A 23,667-nucleotide genomic window follows, 5' to 3' on the forward strand; every position below is an offset into this window, starting at 1 on the left:
CGGTAAACTTAAGCAATACTAATAAAAAGGGTTCAGCAAAGAATTGCTTCACCACACACCAAAGTTCAGAGATAGCAGCCAAAAATCTTAGCTATTTCTTCTACTTTTAAAAGGGTCTTCCAGAGAAACCAAAATACTTGAAGGTTATACTGTGTGAATAACCTTCAAGTATTTTGGTTTCTCTGGAAGACCCTTTTTAAAGTAGAAGAAATAGCTAAGATTTTTGGCTGCTATTTCTGAACTTCGGTGTGTGGTGAAGCAATTCTTTTTATTAGCATATATATATATATATATAGATATATATATATATATATATATTATATATATATATATAATATATATATATATATATATATATATACATAAATGTGTGGTGGGAGGTTTCGTACTGCTGCTTAACACCTAGGATCCTTTCTACTATAGCTTCGGGACTAAAGGCTTGTGAGTGAATTTGGTAAACGGAAATTGAGGAGTACCGTCATATGCGTGTATATATACATACACACACACACACACACACACACACACACACACACACATATATATATATATATATATATATATATATATATAGAAGTAAATATATGCCATAACGAAGTACCAATATTTACTGAAATCTGAAACCGACGCCGGTCCCACATTATCCTTTTCTAGGTATCTCATCTTTCAGATGTTCTCCCTGGAGGTAAGACAATTTTTTTCAAGTTTGTTGCACTCACGCATTTTTGCTAGTACATACGCGCTGAAGCTATACATTAGCCTCGTATTATTACGTTCACTATTTCCAGTAAATATCGGTACTTCGTTGTGCTATATATTTACTTCTTTGTATATTTTTCCCTCACGGGCTATTCTTTACTGGAAAGCAATACTCTAAGTATTGCATTACTAATTTATATATATATATATATATATATATATATATAATATATATATATATATATATATATCAAAATATGCAACAAGAATATCCAGAGGTAATGCAGTACGATCGTTTAATGCAATTCCGTTGAATTTAAAATTATTCAATTAAATGGAGTTGCATGAAACGATCTTATTGCATTACCTCTAGACATCCATATTGCTTATTTTGATTTTTCATCACTTTACTTTGAAATTGTATGGATAATACCGTACTAAATTTTGGTGATTCAACTTAAGTACCATATTCATCTGAATCTATATATATATACATATGTGTGTGTGTGTGCGTGTGTGTGCGTGTATGTGTGTGTGTATATTTTTTTAAATAACAAATAAATAGTTATGAAGGTAGCTATATATTCTCATAAGTACTAATGACGTTACAGTCTATTTACAAATGTAGAAATTCCAGGGTTTAGTGAAATGTTCTTGTATGACAGATAAATGGAGAAACGGTGTTAAATGCATGTTTTATACTTCCCACATATGTTTCGAAAAAACTCTGGTATTGTTCCAGAGGGAATAAAATGATATAAAACAATGCAATCTTCTCATCAGGAAGAAAAGGAAAAACAAAACACACAGGTAAAACATTTTATCCAAATGTTATGACTGCGTATAGAACTGCGTAAAAAACCGTTAACAGATTTAACGTCAAATGAAATTTAGTGAAAGAGAAGGAGGAGAAAGATAGAAACTAGCAGAAACCCAAGAGTGGAGAAATGTAGTGTGATAGATGAATGGGAATAAAGCTAAAAGTCGTGGAAATAGATATATTTAGTCGCAATGAAATGTAAGAAGACAGTTAATGGTCGAATTTTGTAGATTTGTAGAAATTATTGGAACTAAAGTTATGCTTTTGCAAATGTTTGTAACGATAAACACGTTCTTTAAACGTGTTTACAAGAGATTCTCTGAGAACAGGATGATATAGAGTTCTTCGTTACAGAGGGGACAAAAATATTTTACATTTATCATATGGAAAGTACCTAGATAGAATATTCCATTCCAAATCATATTGTTTATCATGTTCCCTCATTAACCAAATTAAATTACTAAACCCAGTATTATCTATCGGGATTTATTATTTAAGCTTACGTCAATCCCACTGTGATGGTGTTTTGAAGATATAATAAAATAAATATGTAGAAAGTATAAAATCTTTAAAATATATATATCGGGTACAGTACTGTTTTTAGTTCACGGATTTTCACCTATTGCGGGGATTCGGGGAACGTAACATCCGCGATAGTCGAGACATTACTATATTTATATATAAAAAATAGACTTGCCTTTGCGTTGAATGCATCAGTCTGCATTCCTGGGATGTTAGCAATCCGTAGTATCCCTGAATATCAGGTAGATCATGTAGCTCACGTAGTCATGCATACGGACACTACAGACTACACTGTAATCATCCCAGGAATACAGTCTGTGATCTTAAGAGACACGAAGCTCGGGGAAACGCACGTAGTAATGCATTGAATGTTAATAACTTAAATACAAGTATTATTGCTATTGTTTCTGTATTTATCCTACAGGTCGACGCAAACACAAAAACAGGTTCACGAGCCAGCATTATTAGACTGTGGCTAGTATAATGGAATAGGAGCTTTATTTGCATATTGTTACGAAAAATGTGTTCTCAAATTAGGAGGACACCAGATGTTTACGAGCTAGACAAATGAAAAAAACAGACATAACACTTAATTCCGTAACTTAATTCCGTAACTTAAGGTTTCACCATAAACAGTTGAATTATTTTCTGTGGCTCCTCGGGGAAATCGGAGCCGTCACATAATGGAACGAAACGCCACCTGTCTCCGTGAGAGAATATGCCTGTATAGAGTTCCACTATTATGAATCGAAACTTCGATTCAAATGTCCTCATACTAGCGCGCCAAGCCACAAAATAACTGCAGTGAATATAATTCAGCAGTTGATCAACTGACTAGAGAACACAGATATTTAAAATCAAATACTAGGGGTAGTATTTAATATTATTAATAATATACTTTGCTACCCGTATTATATGTATATGTATATATATTGCCCTGTTCGCTTAGCCAGCGGGGTGGCGTCATTTGAAGGCTAAAACAATGCGAAGCGCATTGTGACCAGCGATGTGTAGAAACATATGATAGCCTGGTCGGTCACGGTGATATGATAATATATATATATATATATATATATATATATAATATATATATATATATATATATATATATACATCACCGTGATCACCGTGACCGACCAGGTTAACAGATGTTGCTAGACATCGCTGGTCACAATGCGCTTCGCATTGTTTTAGCCTTCAAATGACGCCGCCCCGCTGGCTAAACGAGCAGGCCAACAGAAGAAAGAGTGAGAGAAAGTTGCGGCGAAAGAGTACGGCAGGGATCGCCACCACTCCCTGCCGGAGCCTCGTGGAGCTTTAGGTGTTTTCGCTCAATAAGCACTCGCAACGCCGGTCAGGGAATTGAAACTGCGATCCTACAACCGCGAGTCCGCTGCCCTAACCACTGGGCCATCATTATTTTTGTGTGTATATATATATATGTTTCTACGTACACACACATATTTTATGTAAATGTACGTACATATATGTGTGGGTATATGTTTGTGTATGTGTGTATGTGTGTGTACGTAGAATATATGGAATACACACATGTATATGAATTAGATATGTTAAAAGCATTAATCACGAATATGAGTATGATTGGTGGGAAATATGCCGCTCTTTCTGCTTGTGCCTCTATATTACCTACGTTATGTATGTCAAGTATCTATGTGTGTGCGTCTGTATGTGTGTGTTTGTGTGCATCTATGTGTATGTGAGTGGGTATATTTGTGTGTTTGTGTTTGCGTGAGTGTGTGTTTGTGTTTGGGTGTGTGTATATGTGTGTGATGAATCGTTGAAATCAAGCTATTTACTGAATTCCACCTGCTGTTAAAATCGCCGATTTGGTTATGTGATTCACTCGTGTTCCATATGAATATTTTAAATTGGCTTGTTGACATAATAAAACCATCTTCCAAGAATCTTGTGACACTGTACAAATTACTGGCAGTCGGTGTGTCTACAATGCGTCAGGTTACATCTAAACTAATATATTATCAGTAGATGATTGATATCACTTTAGAGATTCTCTTCTCAATTACTATCTCTTGTTGAAGAACATAAAATAAGCAATATGAAATACATTTACAAATTGGAGTATCGTGTCACGTACGCTATGCGATGTTGTAAAAAATAAGGAAAACTACGACATAGAGTACATAGGAAAGGAAAAAGAAATGATTATGAAAAAAGGGAGCGCTAAAAGGTTTTGACGTCTTATAATTTAATCCCCTGTATTTGAAAAACATCGTACGATTCGTCTTATTCTACATATTATTATCAAGAAGAGAAATTACTGGAAATATTTTACCACACATGTTGTGTTACTTATTTGAGTGTTCAAAATATAGCCCGAAATTGCATTGTATCTCTATCAGAAATATAATTAATTTCCTCATTTAGTAACAACAATAAAGAATTTTTTGGTTTGTTTTCATTTCTTTTGTGTAGTATCCAGATAAAATCTTCGTACTTTATCGCCCGATTATAACATGTGTTTATACAGCGAGTATCGTTTTTGAAAACATTTGCGAAATTAAACAGAATTACCCTAAAAGTAAGCTTTTCTCTTGTCTTTCCCATTAACCATAGAACAGATCTTCATAATTAGAAACAAATATTTGCATCCCGTTATCCGCATGTTGTTGTAGCGTTAATGAAAACACAAAGCAACACAACTACTTTTATTTGATATTCCATAATTTTTAGACGGCTATAAAAGAGACTTTCACAGTTATTTAATTGATCAATTTTAGCGAACAATATTAATACAATAATCACAAATGAATTGTTGTGGCTTCAATAAATTACTTCTAAGGGCGCCTAGATGTAATAATATGGAGATAGAACGAAAATTTTATATTACTTTTCGGACAGATTAACAAACAATTATTGATTTAATTCATTAACAATTATTCTTAAAACAGAAATCCATCAAAGCTAATTAATGCTAATGATACTGGTACATCGGATTTAGATATGATAACGTAAAATAATTTCTCTGTAGATAAAATACATTACGAATTATTGATTATATATTACTAATATTACGCAACTTCAGAACAAGCGATTGTTAACACAAAACTCCGAATCGAAATCTCAATCTTTGAGTGTTTAACATTGCTCTTTGATATCTACCAAGTTTACATTGAGAAGTCTAATTTAAATTACTGTAAAATTATTTTTTGTTTCTACAAAGAAGAATAAAATCTGGGCCGGAGTAGATTACACAACAAATAATGAAATGAATTACACTTCAAAGAAAATTTTACTTTGCATTAACAGCAAGCTAGTGTCTGAAATAAATCTAGTCGACACAAACATTTTAAATGTTCATCTTCTTTTGCATACATTTTGTAAGAAAATTCTGCTGTTCATTCCTCGTATTTCATTTGCTTTGTTGATCATTCTGAGAAGTCTGTCCACCAAATTATCAACTCTAGTCCATTCGTGTAACAGGATGGCAACGTAACGTTCCTGTGTCTGTTTGTGTTTTGAAAATGTGTCAAAGTCCATCGCCTCGAATTTTAAACAGATTAGTCGTGCTGGCATTGGGTATATTTATCATTGATGCATTTGCGGTGATATTTTAGCAAAAACAATTTTGTGATTGTTAAATGCAGGAATGAGAGACACATTTGAAACATAATCACAGTTGAATATCATAAGAGGGCGTAAAATCTGATTACTTTCATGCGATTATTTTTGTGCACTTTTTCCATGTTGTATTACATAACCATACTTCACTATTTAATTACATTGTTGAATTCAAAATCCTCTGATACGTGGTAATAGAATGCCCGAGAATTTTGCTAAAAGTAGCAATCATTCTGCATGCAAATACAAAGTACATTCTGATATAAGGAAGTAAAACCTTATGTAATGCAGTCCTACATGCCAATAATATCAAACATCTTTGGAAGGCTTTTGGTTATAAGAAAAAAGTGTTTTTTTAGTCAAAATCTTTAAAACAGAAGTACCAAATTTTTCCAGTTTATTGCCAAAATTCAAATTAACTAATACACTTTATCAGTAATACACTTTAGTAAACTTGATAATTAAGGTGGCATAAACAAAATGAAACCATAAATCTTCTGTTTGATGTTCATAAATTTATCCCATCACTTTTATCCCTTCAATACGGAAGGAAACCAAGCACATTAAGAGCTTTTGTTTACACAGATGGAAAAAAAACTCCAACTAAAGATTTCTCATTTGAATTGCACCTATTCCATTGTACATGATAAACTTCATGAAAATGATTTCACCATAACATCTGCCCTCCACGCGGGATTACGAAAATAGGATTAGAATCAGTGTAACGATTTTTTTCCGTCTTTTGCTTTTGAGTTTTACGAGTCTTTCTGTAGGACATTTAGGAAAGGTCAAATTACCTAAATGTGAACACGCAAAGAGTAATGTAAATGCTCAGCCAACTCATGTTTTTTTTAATCATAAAGATAAATATCATATGACATGGCTTGAACGAGAAGATGTAACAATGATCCCAACTTATTTTGCTATACATGCGGCGAGTTCACACCTAAAGCCAACAGGAATCCGATATGTGACTTTTACAAGAGAGCCTATCGTGCTTACTTTCACGTTGAGCTTGGTAATCAGAGCAAATCTTGGACTCCTCACATTGTTTTGCAACACATGCTTGGAACACATGAGACAGTGGACTTCAGGTTAAGGAAAATCGCTGAGATTCGCTATTCCTATGATATTGCATATGAAATTGAGATTAATGCATATCAAATTGGGATTAATGAAACAGTATGTAAAATCAATCAACAAAGAAAGTAAATGTTTTGAGTATATATGTAAATCGTTTCCAGGACTTAGCACCAAACACAAAAAAGGAGTGTTTGATGGTCCTAATATCAGAAACCTCATTAAGGGTGATGAATTTGTTAATTCAATGACTGATTCGGAATTACGCGCATTTTCTTTTGTGCTAGGCCACTGGTAATAATAATTTATATAATTCTTATTACCCTAATGTTATTTATTATGTTTAAATATTTTTTGATAAATTTGTTCGAAATTTTACCGGCATTCCCTCAGTCACCGGATATAATCTTCATCTGCGCAGTGGTTTGAAAATTTAAGATATACATACAGCTAGTTTACATGTGGATCTAGTCGTGTGGATATTTGCATTCTAAAGGCTTTCTACTGATGTAAACTAGCCTCAGTAAATATTTTTTTACTGGAATTAGTTAGAAACCATGGTCTAAGAACTAAATAAGATGGTAAGCGTTTTTAATTTTCATTCCTTTCGAGAATTTATCCCTAATTAGTGGTTTGAGTTTTCTACTGCTCTTTCTAACACAAGGCTTTCCTATTTGGAAGCCTCTTGATTTGTTTTAATGTACACGATATATATATATATATATATATATGTGTGTGTGTGTGTGTGTATACACACACATGCACAAGTGAATGAACTATAGAAGGTAGCAGGGCAACATACTTCGAGCTTCATGTATTCACTGACACTTAAACTGCGCTTTATTTAACTTTAAAGAAGCTGCCGGCAAGTAGAACGTATTTGATGTCCAGCAACAGATACACACGCACACAACCACACACACACACTGACACACACACACACACACACATACACACACACACACACACACACACACACACACACACACACACACACACACACACACACTCCTCTACCGTTTTCAACGTGGCGGGGCCCCACCTTTCGGAGGTGTCTTCAGCTCTGGTGTTGAGTGCGTTGCTTCCTTCTTTTTTCTTCTGTTTTTTGGTTCCTTCGATGCAACTTCAACGAATGTCTGCGAGTGACTGACCAACCTGATATACATACTTGCAAATACTCGCCGGTATGCTCCCGGCAGCCAGCACCAGCTGGAGGTGAAGGGCGCGTAGTTTTAGCACGTGCCGTCTCTAAACCTGCCTTCCAACAGTGTCGTGTTAGCTTCAGTTCCAGTAGCCAGAGCTGACCAGCTATTTGGTTGTACAAACCTTCGAACAAGGAGGAGGGGGACGCTATGAACAAGACTGCAACCTTCGCCCACCTGTCAATCAGTTATACTGCTTAAGTGTCAACCAGCCTCACCTAGCGATGCTATTTCCCAGTCGCCTTGCTATGGCTTTCCAGCTATTTTGTATCTTCTCGCTTGAGTCATATATAGAAACTGGCTTTTCGACTGCCTCCTGTCTCCTCCTTATTACTTTTCTCAGCTCTGAGCTTGAAAATGCAAACCTTCTTTTAAAAAACAACGTCAATTTCCTTTCAATGAAGCCTCTAGCCCCCCACTGTCAGGTGGTAATACTCGACAGTCCATTCCTGTTCTCTGCACTCTTTGATTAATTTTTCATACCTCTTCTTCCGTTGCTCTGCTTTAAGAATGTTCTCTTCCCATGGCACAGTTACTCTAGCAAAATTCCAATTCTTCGTTCTGTGTTCCATATGATCAAGTCCGGTATTTTTTGTTGTTTTTATGAGTGGAAATATTAACAGTCTTTCTAAATCAGCTCCTAGTATCCCTTCCATCTTTCGCCTGTCTCGTAATTTTTATTTGGAAGCCTGACCTTATGTCCTTTTCCCTCCTTTGGGAAGTATATTTTTCTGCGCTTTTCCACTTTTGGGTAATCTCCCCAATCATATCTCTCGATCTTCTTGAGAGCTGCGCTTATGACACCATAGTATGTGTGGCACATGTATTACGTGTGTATACTACGTACATTGTATTCCATGAATGAGAAGCCGCGCGATATTTATGTGTCTTTTGCGTGTGCATATTCTTACATATGTTTGTCACTGTATTGTCAGTTCGTATATGGTTGTGTATACATAACTACAATAGTCGTTATATGTTAATGTCATTTTTCATGAACGCAAGAACCGTCATATCGTAAGCAATCTATAAGTTGCCTCAGAAATCTTGTTTTAATTTTGCCTTCTGGAAATTATGGATTCCTCAACACTAGGCGTCAGGAGATTATATCTTGTTTGAGATTTATAACTTGATCTTAATCTGGTATTCCATTAGTATTGTACTTTTATTAAGCATCCCCACCGCCTGATGTGTTTGTAGCTGCTCTACACGTTTGACAGGTCTTGTCTGTAAGAGTTTTCACCAGATTATATTGATTAAAAGAGCAGCAGTTGTGTGTTCCTCAAGAATTATAATAGGATATAACTATGTCTGTGTGAGTAAGTTAGTAGATTGTGAGAGTGCAAGAAAAAAGATACATCACAGGAGAGAAAGAATGGCATTTAGAGAAAAAGGAGATAAACCTATAGTTATAAAACGTACTGCAATATGGTAACTGAAATATACAAGGGTAGAATTGGTTTCTTGAAGAGATGAAATTAGCATGTGATAAATAAAAAGTAACCGGAATCAATGAATGAAATGTATAATGAAGTAGAATATATCTACATGCATGTGTAGGCGTTTGTCTCCGTGCGTGCATGTGTGTGTCTCTATGTAGGCGTGTTTCTGAATAAATATATAAGAAGTACAGAGATAAAACTGAAAGGGAGCGAGAGAGAGAATATGATTGAGAACTTGTAAAATTGAAATTAATATTTAGTATTATATACAGAGGTGGTAAGAAATACTAAAGCGTCAATATATATATATATATATATATATATATATATATATATATATATATATGCTTGTGAGATATTTCCTTTAATCCATTAAAATATTTTAAAAAATATATGACAAAATGTGAACTGTGAATTTCTGGAGGCATTGTAACCTGAATGTATGTATGTATGTATGTATGTATGTATGTATGTATGTATGTATGTAAGTAGTATGTATGTAGTATGTATGTATGCATGTATGCATATACGCATGTATGCATGTATGTATGCATGTACGTATGTATATGCATATAATGAATGCCAGTAAAAGCATTTGAGGAAGAAAAGTTTCCCAGCATTGAAGAACTACAGGTTACACATTTTTTCTCTTTGTTTACATTTACTGATATCACCTTACATATTTTCCGTAATTTTCATCTGCCTTGCTCAAGTATTCTTTCAGATATTTCTATACATGATACGTATATTTTGTTTTATTTGATGTGCTGACAAACCCTGCTCAACTCTTTCACCGCAACTTTCTCTCACTCTTTCTTTCTGTATTTCAAAGGGCCAGCCTTGTCACAATCTGTATCACGCTGAATCTCACTGAGAATTACGTTAAGGATACATGTGCCCCTGGAGGGCTCAGCCACTTGCACGTTAATTTCATGAGCAGGATGTTCCGCTGTTCGGATCAACTGGAACTCTCGTCGTCGCAACCAAGGTAGTGCCACGATGGACATATTTTATTAAAAGGAAAAATGTTATTCATTCAAAACTGGTATTAAATATAAAAGATAGTATAGATGATACCTCATTATATATTAGCTGGCGAAGAAGTCGAATCTTGACAATTAATATTATGACAATTCTAAATATTTTGTTCAGTGATTTATTAGTTATGATTCTCGTTGAAATAGGGCATTTGTAGTCTCCTTGCTTTAAAAGTTGTGTGATTTCGAAATTTTGGTTGAAGCTCACATAATGCATTTGATGCGATTTAATCGCAGAACACTGTTTAGATTTTAAAAACATCACAAATTATAAGAAGGAGCCCTTTGGACTTCAACATGACGAGATGCTTGTCCCTAGCACAGGGATATGCACTGTTCGATAATTTCTAACGAGAAAGAGGTTTATGTAACAACTAAACTTGAGGTGAAAAGAGGAAAAAAATTACATTTTATTATGTTTAATTATTCTATTTCAAGACATTTATTAATAAGGAATGGTTCTTGAATCTGTTGCCAGTAAATCAAAAGATTACATAATCAAATTCATAGAAAGAAAACATGTAATTTCCAGAAAATTAAATGAAATTTGTGAATTACATTATGATTAAAATTTATAAAACATGAGAATGATTAAATATTACAAGACCACAAAATAACATGTAACGGTAAATGATTAAAAATTAGCGTAAAGCAATTTCTTGTTCTTCTGAAGGAAACATCATGGAACCTATAAGGAGTGAAATTTCTGCTTAATCATAATACAAAGATTTATGTTATATAATTGAATTGAATTTATATATTATTAATTATTCATAATAGTTACGTAACTGTAATTTTAAAATATATCTCCTCTTACAATGAATAACATAATTTTCAAATTATATCTATAGTTTTGCAGTAATGTAAGATATGAATTATGTAGTTTATTTTTAAATACCACTTTGGAGTAATCGTTCCTTCCTTGTATGTCATTTGTTAAATATCATTTATATATCGTATTATATATATTATATATTAAGTTGGTTATAAATAATAACATTCCTTTTTATCATTAGAATGAAAATGTGATATTGAGGATATGATATAACAAATGACATCAAGTTCCTGGCGTTACAGAGATGATAGGTAGATTTAAGTTTTGTGGAAGTTGAATCCAGAAGCGCAATATATGCAAGTTAACATATATAAATGATTTTGTCCACGATTTAGCCGATTATGTTCAACGTGTATTCCTGTATAATGGAAGTCGAGAAATATTACCTTACCGTGCACGGGGGTACGTGTGGGTATACATGCGATCACTTGTTCTAGAATAGACCTCTGCATTACATGATTATAAATGTGGATTAGGAACAGTGTCGTACTGATGATTGTAACACTATCTAACGTTTGATTCTTTAGAATTAAACTAAATTTACACAAGCTCATAAATTATACATTATCGCTGTTGATTAGAGGACACTTTACCAAATCGTATTTACGTTGATGTAAGTGGACATAGAATTCGGTCATTCAAATCTTGGACATGGATAAAAATAAGCAATATGTATATTAATATTTTTCTCAGACATTCGTCTTATTTGTTCGGCTAATACACGGCTATGTTTCTTCACTAATGGGCAGTCATTGGTATATGAAATGTAAAGAGACAAAGACAAATAGCCAGTCCCTTTTATTCGAAAGGGTATTAATAATGAAATTTGAGCCAGAGGTCATTGATAATTCTATACTGGTTAAAACCTAAAAATATAATATTTTGATAAGTTGCTTAATTCGAAATTCTGGAAGCTCTTCTGATAAACGTTCCTGTTACGAAGAGGCAAACATTCAGTAGAAACTCTACAACACATTCTCATCCAGTCTCCTTCATCCATCTGTCTCTATCATTATTCATAGTTCCTAATGCACCAATTATTACAGGCACAATATTTACAAATTTCATACTCCAAATTCTTGCAATTTCCTATGTTAAAAATTTTCTTCTTTTGTTATAATCATGGGATCAAATGGACGTGTTGGATCAATTATTAAGCAACTTCGCTTTTCCCTGTCTATTGTTTTTATGTTTGGTTTATTATTTTCTGGATGCTTACCCGTTTGAATGGGGAAAATCCCATTGGATTTCGCATTTCTCCGTCTCAGCTCTTTTTCAATAACCACCATAGGACTACAGAAATACCTACTTCAGAGTCAAGGAAAACTAATAAAAAGAGCTGAAAAATACGGACAAAACAACAAAAAATGTTTTCAGTTTTTAAGGAAGGTGACAAATGCAACATAGAAGTCATAGTACCTAAGAAATATGAAGAAAAGAAGAAACAACAAAAGCTGCAAAACAACTGAAATCCAAACTAAAAATGGAACTGCAACGGGTCATGATAAAACGATGGCAAGAAAAGCCCCTTCATTGCAAATACTGGGTAAGACTAATCAGAAAGTAAATAGACAAAACAAAGTCGCAACAATGGCTGAGAAGCTTAGGACGCAAAGCAGTGATTGAAGGAATTTTAATAGCAGCACAAATCTCGCCACCAGAAATTACCAAAATATGTAATGGAGAGAAATACAAGTAACTGTTGAATAGGTATAGATGACAAAGAACAGGAAATCATATTGCCTTTGGCTGCCCAGTCCTGGCTAAGAAGGAATATATTCACATACAAGACAGGGCTGAGATCTATATACACTGGAAGCTATGCAAACACTCTGGAATAACAAAAAATAGATGGTATCAGTGCACGCCAGAAAAGGTAACAGAAAATGAGAAAGAAGCTACACTATGCGATATACCAATACACATAGACAGAGAAATTAAGGCCAATAGGCTGGATGTAGTTGTCAGAGATCACCAAGAAGAAAATACTTTCTAATCGGTGTATCAATACCAGCATACGATAATGTTTCTCTAAAAGAAACGGAGAAACTTTCAAAATACGAAGATCTGGAAACAGAGGTAACTCGAATGTGGAGTCTAAAACCAGAAACAGTTCCTATCATTGTAGGAGCATTAAGTATGATAAAAAAAAAACATTCAGACAAATACATAACAAAAACTCCAGGAGCACTAATTGAATATAGGATGTTTCATATTTGTTGACACCGGAATTAGAGAAAACTATTTCAAACATACTACCTCCATAGAAAGAAATACGTTTGTGTAATGACGGTTATCTTATGGAATATCAAAATTACTGCAAATGAAGACATTCATGAAAATATAAAATCCACCATGTTGTTCACTGTATAATATAACTTTCATTTTACAGCAATTAAGAGAAACCGCAACGATGAGTTTTGCTAATATGAAAGAGCATTTAAAATGTATGTATCTATGCGGATAAAGATATTGCATAAAGAGAGAATCATTAAATCTGAGGTAAGCATTATACAAGATTTGAAACCTTCCTGCTTGTAAAAGAAGCTTTATTAAAATATTTATAGCATTAACTACAGCAATAAGCTCGTATGTTTATTTATTAGTTTCTATATATCTACATTTCATATTCTATTATAACATCAACGAAGAAAATGTGTGAAGATAATACAGCAAAACTCATTATAAAGTCATCTATACGTATTAGAAATTGTAGTCAACAGACATCCACTCAACTCTACTTTGTGTGCTGTATCCTTGTGATCATAAATCATAGTCTTTAAATTGCTGGGAAATATCAAATTGCATTAGAGAAAAACTAAAACAATTTCAGTATGTCTTCAAGTAATGGTGTGAAATATGATTTTGAAAAAGCTGTGATACGTTGGCATAATATAAAACGCCCTAACACTGAATATTTGATATTTCTGTAATAAATACTAATATAACATTGCACTAATAACACAACTGCCAACTGAATATTTCGATAACTGCAACAGACTTCATCACACTGCAGTATTTTTTTTTAAATCCCCAATGAGGCGATAGAGAATATCTGTCTATTTTTCTATCTATCTTTCACACAGCATAGGACAATGACATATTATAGATTACTTATGTGTATACACACACACTGTGCACTTGTGTGTGTGCGTGTGTGTGTGTGTGTGAAAGGCCTAGATTGAAGCCCAAACCTCCGAGTTATTTTACAGAGCTTATAAAATCTGGAGGGTTACTTCAGTAAGTGTGGAAATCTTAGATTCGTCAACGAAAACTATAATTAAGTGATCCTCCACTGATTTCTTTCACCCGAAGCCAGCAAATTTTTCAGCACTACCTCGTATGTATCTCTCTATATATATGTGTATATATATATATATATATATATATATATATATATATATATATATATATATATATATATATATATATATATATATATATACGTATGTATGTATATGTATATATATATACATATATATATATGTATGTATGTATGTATATGTATATATATAAATATATATATATATAATATATATATATATATATATATATATTTAAACAATAATTATAATGATATAGAATATGGGGATATTATGGTCTTTATAACTTAACTATATTTCCACTGCACATATCAGGGCACTTGCAGATACAACATGTCACGATTCTCGGTGCAGAGGTAACCTGGCACCAAAATTCGAGCCAGTTTGGATCTCCAATTGGCCGTAATATGTGTAGTGGAAACACCGGTAGGTATTAAGGACCATAATAGTATGCTGTATAAAATTGCAAGATAGAAGAAAAAATTCTTAGGATGAACAAGACACCATATTCTATATCGTTATAATTATTGCAAATATATTCTCAAAACAATAGTACTATCCGGTGAAACAAACTCGGATTCACCCATCGGAGGAATTTACAGAGTGACTGACGACAAATCGTAGTCATAGACGCTAACACTTGATCGATATGATTAGCCGAAAGCTGGAAATTAAGTGTAAGCAACTATGGTCTCCACCCGGATAATATATCCCTCCAAACTGAAATATATATATATGTGGGGAGTGCGTGTGTGTATATATATATATATATATGTGTGTGTGTGTGTGTGTGTGTGTATGTATATGAATTTTCCGTGTCTGTGTGCATGTATGCATGCATGGGTATATGCATAGGCATGTATGTATAATCTACGTATATATCTTTACTTTCGTGTGCTTACATCAGTGTGGAAGCATGCATGTATGCTGATATGTATGTATATATATATGCATAAAATGCATGCATTCATACATATATACATATATACATACATGCATACATACATAAATATGTCCAAATTCTAATGTACGAATTCGTGACTTAAATTTAAATATTTAAGCAGACTGATAAATACACAAATAGATAGGCCAATAATTTTGTTTGGCATGTAATTAGCGAAAATTTTCAACAATAAATAACAAAATATATATTTCATTTTCTCTTAGAATAATTTCATAGTAGTTGTTCTTAAACAACATTAACATTAATATCACTGTTGTCTTCTAGTGCTTACACTAATGCGGAATCGTTAAGTTGATAAAAATATAGAATTACTTTCTCTTTTAGGATTTTCGTTTATACTATAATGATGTTGGGAATTATTCAATTTGATTGTTATTAGATACAGTACTTACTCATTTAAAACTCTCGAAAATATGTTGGCTTCTTAATAACATATATTATTAGTTCAAAAACTATGTAATTTGAAATAAATTAGTCTTGAAGATTCTATATTCATAGATCACGCCAAGCTCATACAGTTTTGTAAATATTATTTTGCCATGCAAATAGGTACTTGAAACAGGTTAACAATAGCGGAAAGCCTTTACTCCTAAATAATTTACTTTATATGTCCCCAAAGGGGGAATGCAATTGAGGTGGAAAGAAATTAGCTTCCAATAATTGTGTTATTATCATGATACATTTATTGACCAACGCGATCTATAATTTCTAGCAAAAAGATAAAGCAGACTTCATTAATAATATTGTAGGAATTTGTTTTGTAATGTACAATGTTTGAATATATATTTGCAAGTTACAAAACTCCTATTCCGCATGAATCACCAGCTCCTTCCCCCACCGAAAATTCTAGCACACGCGCGCGCACACGCGCATTCAGTGAACTAATGAAAAGGACAATTTAAATATTTCAAAGATATTAAAAAATATCTTCATATTGCAGTACATCATACCGATTTTCTTATTTCACCTTTACAATCATATTAGGTAGGAAAAGGACGGCGTGACGTTCATGCGTTTTCAAAGCTAGTTCATAAGTTAATAACGTGAATCGGATGTAAAAGAAAGATTGAAAGCAGATTATCGGTTACTCTCTCCAGGTGCTCAAAACTACATCGATTTTCTCAAGAGCGAAATAATGCATATTGATATAAATATGAAATGTGCGTGTTTTTGTATGGATGAACAATCGTATTATGTTAACATTTACAAATATCTGATAGTACACACATTATAAAATTGTATTTTATATTTTCCCTTCGGCAATTTAGGTTTTAAATACTTCAACTTCAATTCCGAAATCGTGTCTGAATGTCTGAAAGAGAGCAAACAATATTTTAAATGGATATACGAAAACTATATTGATAAATAGATGGTTTAATCTTTATTTCAACAAAAATCAATAAGGCTTCAGAAATACTTCTTTTCTTAGGTTCAACGAGAACTTATTTGGCGATGTCCTGTCTATCAAAGATCACCCACTGCGCAGTCTCAAAAACAAATTACGTCAGAAGGAAGAGAAGTACATTCTAATTCGAATGCCATCACGGATAGAAACACTCGAATCTATTCATTCGGATCAGATATTTTAATATTAACTTGAATTCTCTGACCCAGAGGATATGTTTTACATTTCCCAATTAAATAGCTAAATGAATGAATATATAAATAAGGCCTCAATTATATTTGCTTCCTTTATAACAATCATAACAAAATATATTTGTATTTCTATTTGTACAATATGATATACATTACGCATTCTTACACATCTGTCTATCGAGCAACCTATCCAACTTTCTCTTTCTCACTCAATTTCTCTCTCTCTCTCTCTCTCTCTATGTATATATATATATATATATATATATATATGTGTGTGTGTGTGTATTTATGTATATATATATACAGAGAGAGAGATAGAGGGAGAGATACAAAGATAGATAAATATGTATATATATATATATATATATATATACATATATATATGTATATTTATATATATATATGCATATATATACATTTGTATTTGTGTATGGATGTATATGTATGGACTCAATTCGAGTATTTAGAATTTTGTTCAGTTAAACAATATCACTAAAAATGCATTTCAAATTGTTTCGTTGCCGGAACTATAAATTTGAACTTACATAAAGTAAAAATCGAGTACAATAAGTCTTTAAAAAATGGGTAAAAATTTATGAATATTAACTACACTTTAACTTAACTGTTAAAAAATACAATATAGTTACACCACAAGTAATACTTGCTGAGAGCACGAGAAACGAAATAGCATGCCTATAAAGATTCATGAAGCAATAACTGTTATATATAGTTATTGAAATATATGCTCAGAGTGCTCTGGGACATATAAAATTCTCAAGTTTAAGTGCGTACCATAAGCTTTAAAAAATGTGCAAAAGTAAATGTTCTTGACCATATATGGAATAAGAATTTCATTTCAGCTAAGCGAGGCATTGTATCACGGATGTATATTTGTAGTGACTTCTTATATGCCCTAAAATCCCTTCTTAACATTGTGAGAACAGCATTTTCATTTTACTGCTGACGATGCAATATTAAAACAGGAGTAATTGAGTAAATGAGTGTTTGACCAATATGAGCATTCCCAGTTAAAATATAACGTTAAAAGAGAAATAGTTCTTTTGACCACTCGGAATATGATGATGGATTAATGCCAGAAAGCTGGGGCAAAATATGGTTTCCATTAAATATCCGAGTAAAATTCAGTTTTATTTTAATTTCGAGGCGGACAGTGAAAAGCATAACATTAATTCATATTCAAGTAAGTATAAAATTAAAAGAATAGTGATATAGGGTGGAAATATTACGCATATAAAATGCTTCAAATTGATTCCTGCGAATGAAATTTGAAGCATTTCTGGATATATGTACGTATATATGCACACAGAACATGCGCGGTTTAGTGGTTAGTGGTATTCGGCTCACGATCGCGCAGTCGGGTGTTCTTTTCCTGGCGGCGTGTTTTGTCCTTGTTCAAAAACCTTATATCCCATCCCTTCACTCCACTCAGCTGGTAAAATGAATTGTATCTGTAATTCAAATGATCAGCATTCTCACATTCTGTGTCACGCTGAATATCCATGGCAAATACGTTAAGTGTACGGGCGTCAAGGAGCAGACTGTTCTGTTGATCGGAACGAACGAAAGCTCCATCGTTGTAACCGACGTGGAGCCAGCCAAATATGCATAGAATATCCGCCCAAAACAGACACGCACGCACACACACACACACACGCACACTCACTTGTATGTACGCACTCATGCAGGCTCACATTCTCAAACATTGACAAGGGCACGGATATGCAGACAAGAGTGATGTGTGTGAGTGTGGGTTTATTTGTTGTGTCTATGACAAAGGAGAATTTTCTTATAGATGAATGCATTTGTTAGGGTACACACTGGCAAAAATCCAGAAGCATGTGCGTACACAAGCACTCATATAACCGCACATAAATGTATATACAGCTGTGTGTTCATACAATGCCGACAAACATGTATATGGGTATTACCGAGCGTATGAATGTGTGCCTTGCCTTAGATCTTCAACATACTTACATATATACATGCAAGCATACATACATACACGTTAAATGTCTTGCAGTGATGCCTAATATATGGAAAAAATAATAATGTACTGGTATGTTGAATGACTTGTCATACGATTCCTACTATAGACTAGAAATTCAGTAAGATGTGTGTTCTGAGGAACAGATGTGTTATGAAACTGCTCGGTTTTGTGAAGAAGTGTTTGACTATATGTGTGTCTGTGTGCGTATTTTAGATTTCCATTATATGTCGTGTTGGGTAACGATGAAGCGTTGATAGAGACGTTATAGTGCACATGAAAGCGTTTATAAGCATGGTGTCTATTAAAGAGTAAATCTGAATTATGAGTTTAATGGTTAAGATATGCGGTCATATATCTCAGAAAGCAAGTACTTGGAAAATTGATAATGCTTCACTAACATTCGCCATGTTGTCTTCACTGTATACAATATTGCTCTCGCGTACAATTTTCCCTGCGCTGCTGACAAATTTCCATTGTCCGAAATGTGGAGCTTATCCATTATAGTATATTCATATACTATAGTTCATTTCCATTACAACGCTGACACAGACGAATCAGTTTTCTATTGGATTAATAACCATATTTGGTCTCAACTTGAAGTAGCTTGGCCTAGTTGTTAAACTGGGGCTCACAACTGAGTTCTATCTCATAAAAGTGTAGTGGTAAATGTGTAGCAGTTAATAAAAGTTTAGCGGGCAAGGCACTTCATTTTACATTGGCTTTATTCATTAAGTAATTGATACCTAGGTGACGGCGAAAAATACTCCAATTGTTAGATATCAATATTGCGTGATAGCTATGAAACACTTCATGGTGAATTACTCTTAATATATCAAAAATTAAATAGCCTAGTCTCCTGTGGGTCTGATAAGGTACAACTTCCAAGTAATAATTGTAATATTTATGAGATCTTCGGTGATTATTAGAGCTACTCAGCTAAAAATATCATCAGAATCTTCCGCTTTCAAATTCTACCCTAGATATATTGCGCAATGAAGCCCTTCATACGTAAAAGCAATGTAGGTTAGTCATTAAAAGTTGACTTGGAAATAATGCACAACAATAATTTGTAGATCTCTTTCACAAATTTCCTTTAATATGGTTTGAATTTATTTAAGGATCCTCAAGTAGCAATTATTTGCTATCTACTGCTATAAATATAACTTAGAAAATCAAGAATAAAAGTTGTTTTCGAATACATAGTGATATATTTTTTGAAATATATTGTAAAAGAGAACACCTGGTTTGTTCAATTCTGTTTGTATCATTTCATTTGCAACAAGAAAACAAACAGAAACAAATTAAAAGTTTCTTGCGTCTCCAAAAGATGAGCATTTATAAAACTTTCAACAATATATATTGAAACCATTTCATTAACAACTAAATAGTTTTAAAATTTTGCTATTCTTATTTTCTCATACGATATTTCAAGAAGTAAAAGAATATTTGCTTTCTCACATCTTTTTTTACCTGTAAGTTTTATAGATAATTCACTACTGATTGGCTTAAATAATAAGTTATAAGACCATTCGAAATAATGTATAATCAAAATTGATTTAATTCTGTTGAGATAAATTTTCACTTTATGGCAAAGTGTGCAGAGTATGAAAATCATGATGTTTGTGTGTTAAATTATGTATTGCTAATGTTTTTCTTTGTTTGAGAATTTGCCACCTCATTTACTAATGTAAACCTTCCCTTCTTTGTAAATATATTCTAGTAACAGAAGGTGCTATAATGTGGCCAGTGAATATGTATTAAACGTTTCGCATGCATTGTAAATATGGGTTTCTGTTTGTGTGTACGCTTCTCTGTATTAGCAAACACGTAAGCACAGTTTGAATGAATAATAAAGAGGTTCTCACAAACACGTGATCACGCATTGAATCCCAATGCCTGGGCAAATGCATGGTATCTTGAAGAAATGCATTTCATCTTGGGCAAATCCGTGGCATCTTGAACCTCAAGACCACTCATATCTTGTGAATGTCATTGAATATAAGGAAAACAGTATGGGGCTTATCAGTCGGTTTGTGCCTTTAAATTTTAAATGATAAAACTTTGTCATTCTTGCTGTCACACGGATTCTGAAGAGATCCCTGTTAAAGGTTACATACATGTTTGGACTTCTAAGCCACTTACACGTTAATACACAATCCGGTTATTCATTTGACTGAATCTATGAGACCCAAAGTCTAAGGTCCATCATTATTATTATTGATGTATATATAGCCTACTAAACTTACAATATAAGTGAGTAACAAAGGAATAGTAATATTTTAAGGCATTTAAAAGAGATAATGTTGCTCCTTAAACCCCACTTATATGTAGGCGATGACAATCTGTTGGGTACTTTGGGTTAACAAAACAGTAAACTGAGGGAAATTATTGTCTTTTCCGTTGTAGAGTCTTTGTCAAACTTTATTAAAACTGACTGTGGCATTCATCCAGAGGTGGATGGATTGATCAATGAAAGGTTTACATGCCACACTCATCTGTCGGTTCAAAAGAAGTCTCTTTGCCTGCAGAAATAAAATTAATATTTATCAGTATTCGTAACGGGGGTGGAAACCATATCCCTTCGCTCTTAATGTAATGAATATGTAAAGTATATGAAAAATGCGCGAATTGGTGAAGAGGCGCATTGGAATAGGTAAATAGTTGAGATTATCGACAGTAAACGATCTTGAGCGAAGCGCTGTTTAAAACATTCAAAGGAAACTCAATGAATATTCTGCCACTTTTGCCTAGATACAATTCCTGCTTCGAAAAGTAATCGATGACATGGGTGTTCAACCTATAATTTATCGCCTTCTTTCTCCTAGCTATATATTGTCTCCGAAATAAATTTAATTGGTACCCTCCAAAGGCAAACGAACAATTGTGTTCTTCATGACGGTGATGGAGATGCCCATATACAGCTAACGGCTTAATGTTGTGATATATTCGTTAAACCGATCATTATCTCATTTCAAATTGCATGCTAAGATTCTACTTCAAACATTAGACAAATGCGATCGGCTAGAGGTGGTAGCATAAAGTTATACGTGCCGACTCAATGTTACGCCTCTAACAAAATAAAACGTCTCATTCACGTTCACCGTATAACTAACTCATCTGTTCATCTCACATTCCAGCCCGTGCTACTTTGTGTAAAATATTAGAATTACCTCTTGATCAAGCAAAGAAGTTTGGAAGAATTAGTTAAAGTCACTATAAGAAAAATAATTTTATCGATACTGACAAAGATGAGCGTAATGATCCTAATAGCAATTGAATATAGACTGATCATAATGGAAAGGATTTTGATAATTAATCTAAGGGTGATAATTATGATTTTGTTCAGAATTCATTTCAGCAGTATTATCATAAAATAATTACAAATATGCAAGACATTCATAGATATTTATGTCACTATTGAAATTTGCGTCCAAATAAACAGCGTGTTTCAATTAGACCGATTGGAAAGCATTTTCCTCTCATCAATTGTACAATTAATAATCTCTACTGCTTACAGTTCATTAACTGAAACTTTCCCTAGGCATCTTTACTGTGATTTTCAGAATCTGTAAGCAGGGTACTTAGCACTAATTATGTCTGGTAATGTACAGATAATGTGTAGGGCATAGTAGTGAAATATTTCATTTAATAAGTGAGAAACAAAGGAGACATGAGTATGATATTACAAGGTAGAAATACTAAATTGTGGTAGTAGCAATAACAATCATAAACAAAAGTGAGGGTAAAGGAACGGTGATAACTGATGTAAACGAATAAACGAACATTAAAATCTGGAACAATATGTAGATGATACATCTCACTGAATCTAAAATTGAAGACGTCAAATTTTGGCCGGTAGAGAATATCGACTTTAGCAGCAATGCATTGTAAAAGACATTGAACAATACATAATTGCAATGAAATGTATTTTAATTTATATTCCTATCATGCTATCGTCTTGGCATTATTTCCCGTTATACTTTAGAGATTTTCTAAAACATCGCAGTACCTATTGATAACTAGAATTCTCAAGATGGTCAAATTATTAGATACAACCGAGAGCATTATGTTTAAAGCAGAAACCAAAAATAAATTTTGTATTCATATTAAAACTTTTTGTTATTTTTAAAATATTTCCTTTACTGCTGACTTGCATTCTAATTAAGGATTGGAATGAATTTGGAAACAAATATGATGTGTAAAATGAAAAAACAAAAACTACGAGAGAAAAAGTTCTCTGTCAGCGTAAACTTAATTTCTTTAGATGTTCGAGCATGTCATATTGATAAACAAAACATTAATAGTTCGAAAATATTAATACATATAATTTAATATCAAAGCCTTGACACAATTATATGATATATGTATAATGAAATCCATCGTGTATGGGAATTCATTAAATATTAATTATAATATATTGCTTAATTACTTAAACTGATTACATGTAAAGGTTTATGATAATCCCCTACGTTATTGTAAATATTTTATACGGCACCATGCATGGAAACCAAATCGATTCTCAATTAAAATTCTTGAATA

The sequence above is a fragment of the Octopus sinensis genome, linkage group LG16, assembly GCF_006345805.1.
Source record: "Octopus sinensis linkage group LG16, ASM634580v1, whole genome shotgun sequence".
In the NCBI taxonomy this organism is placed as follows: domain Eukaryota; kingdom Metazoa; phylum Mollusca; class Cephalopoda; order Octopoda; family Octopodidae; genus Octopus; species Octopus sinensis.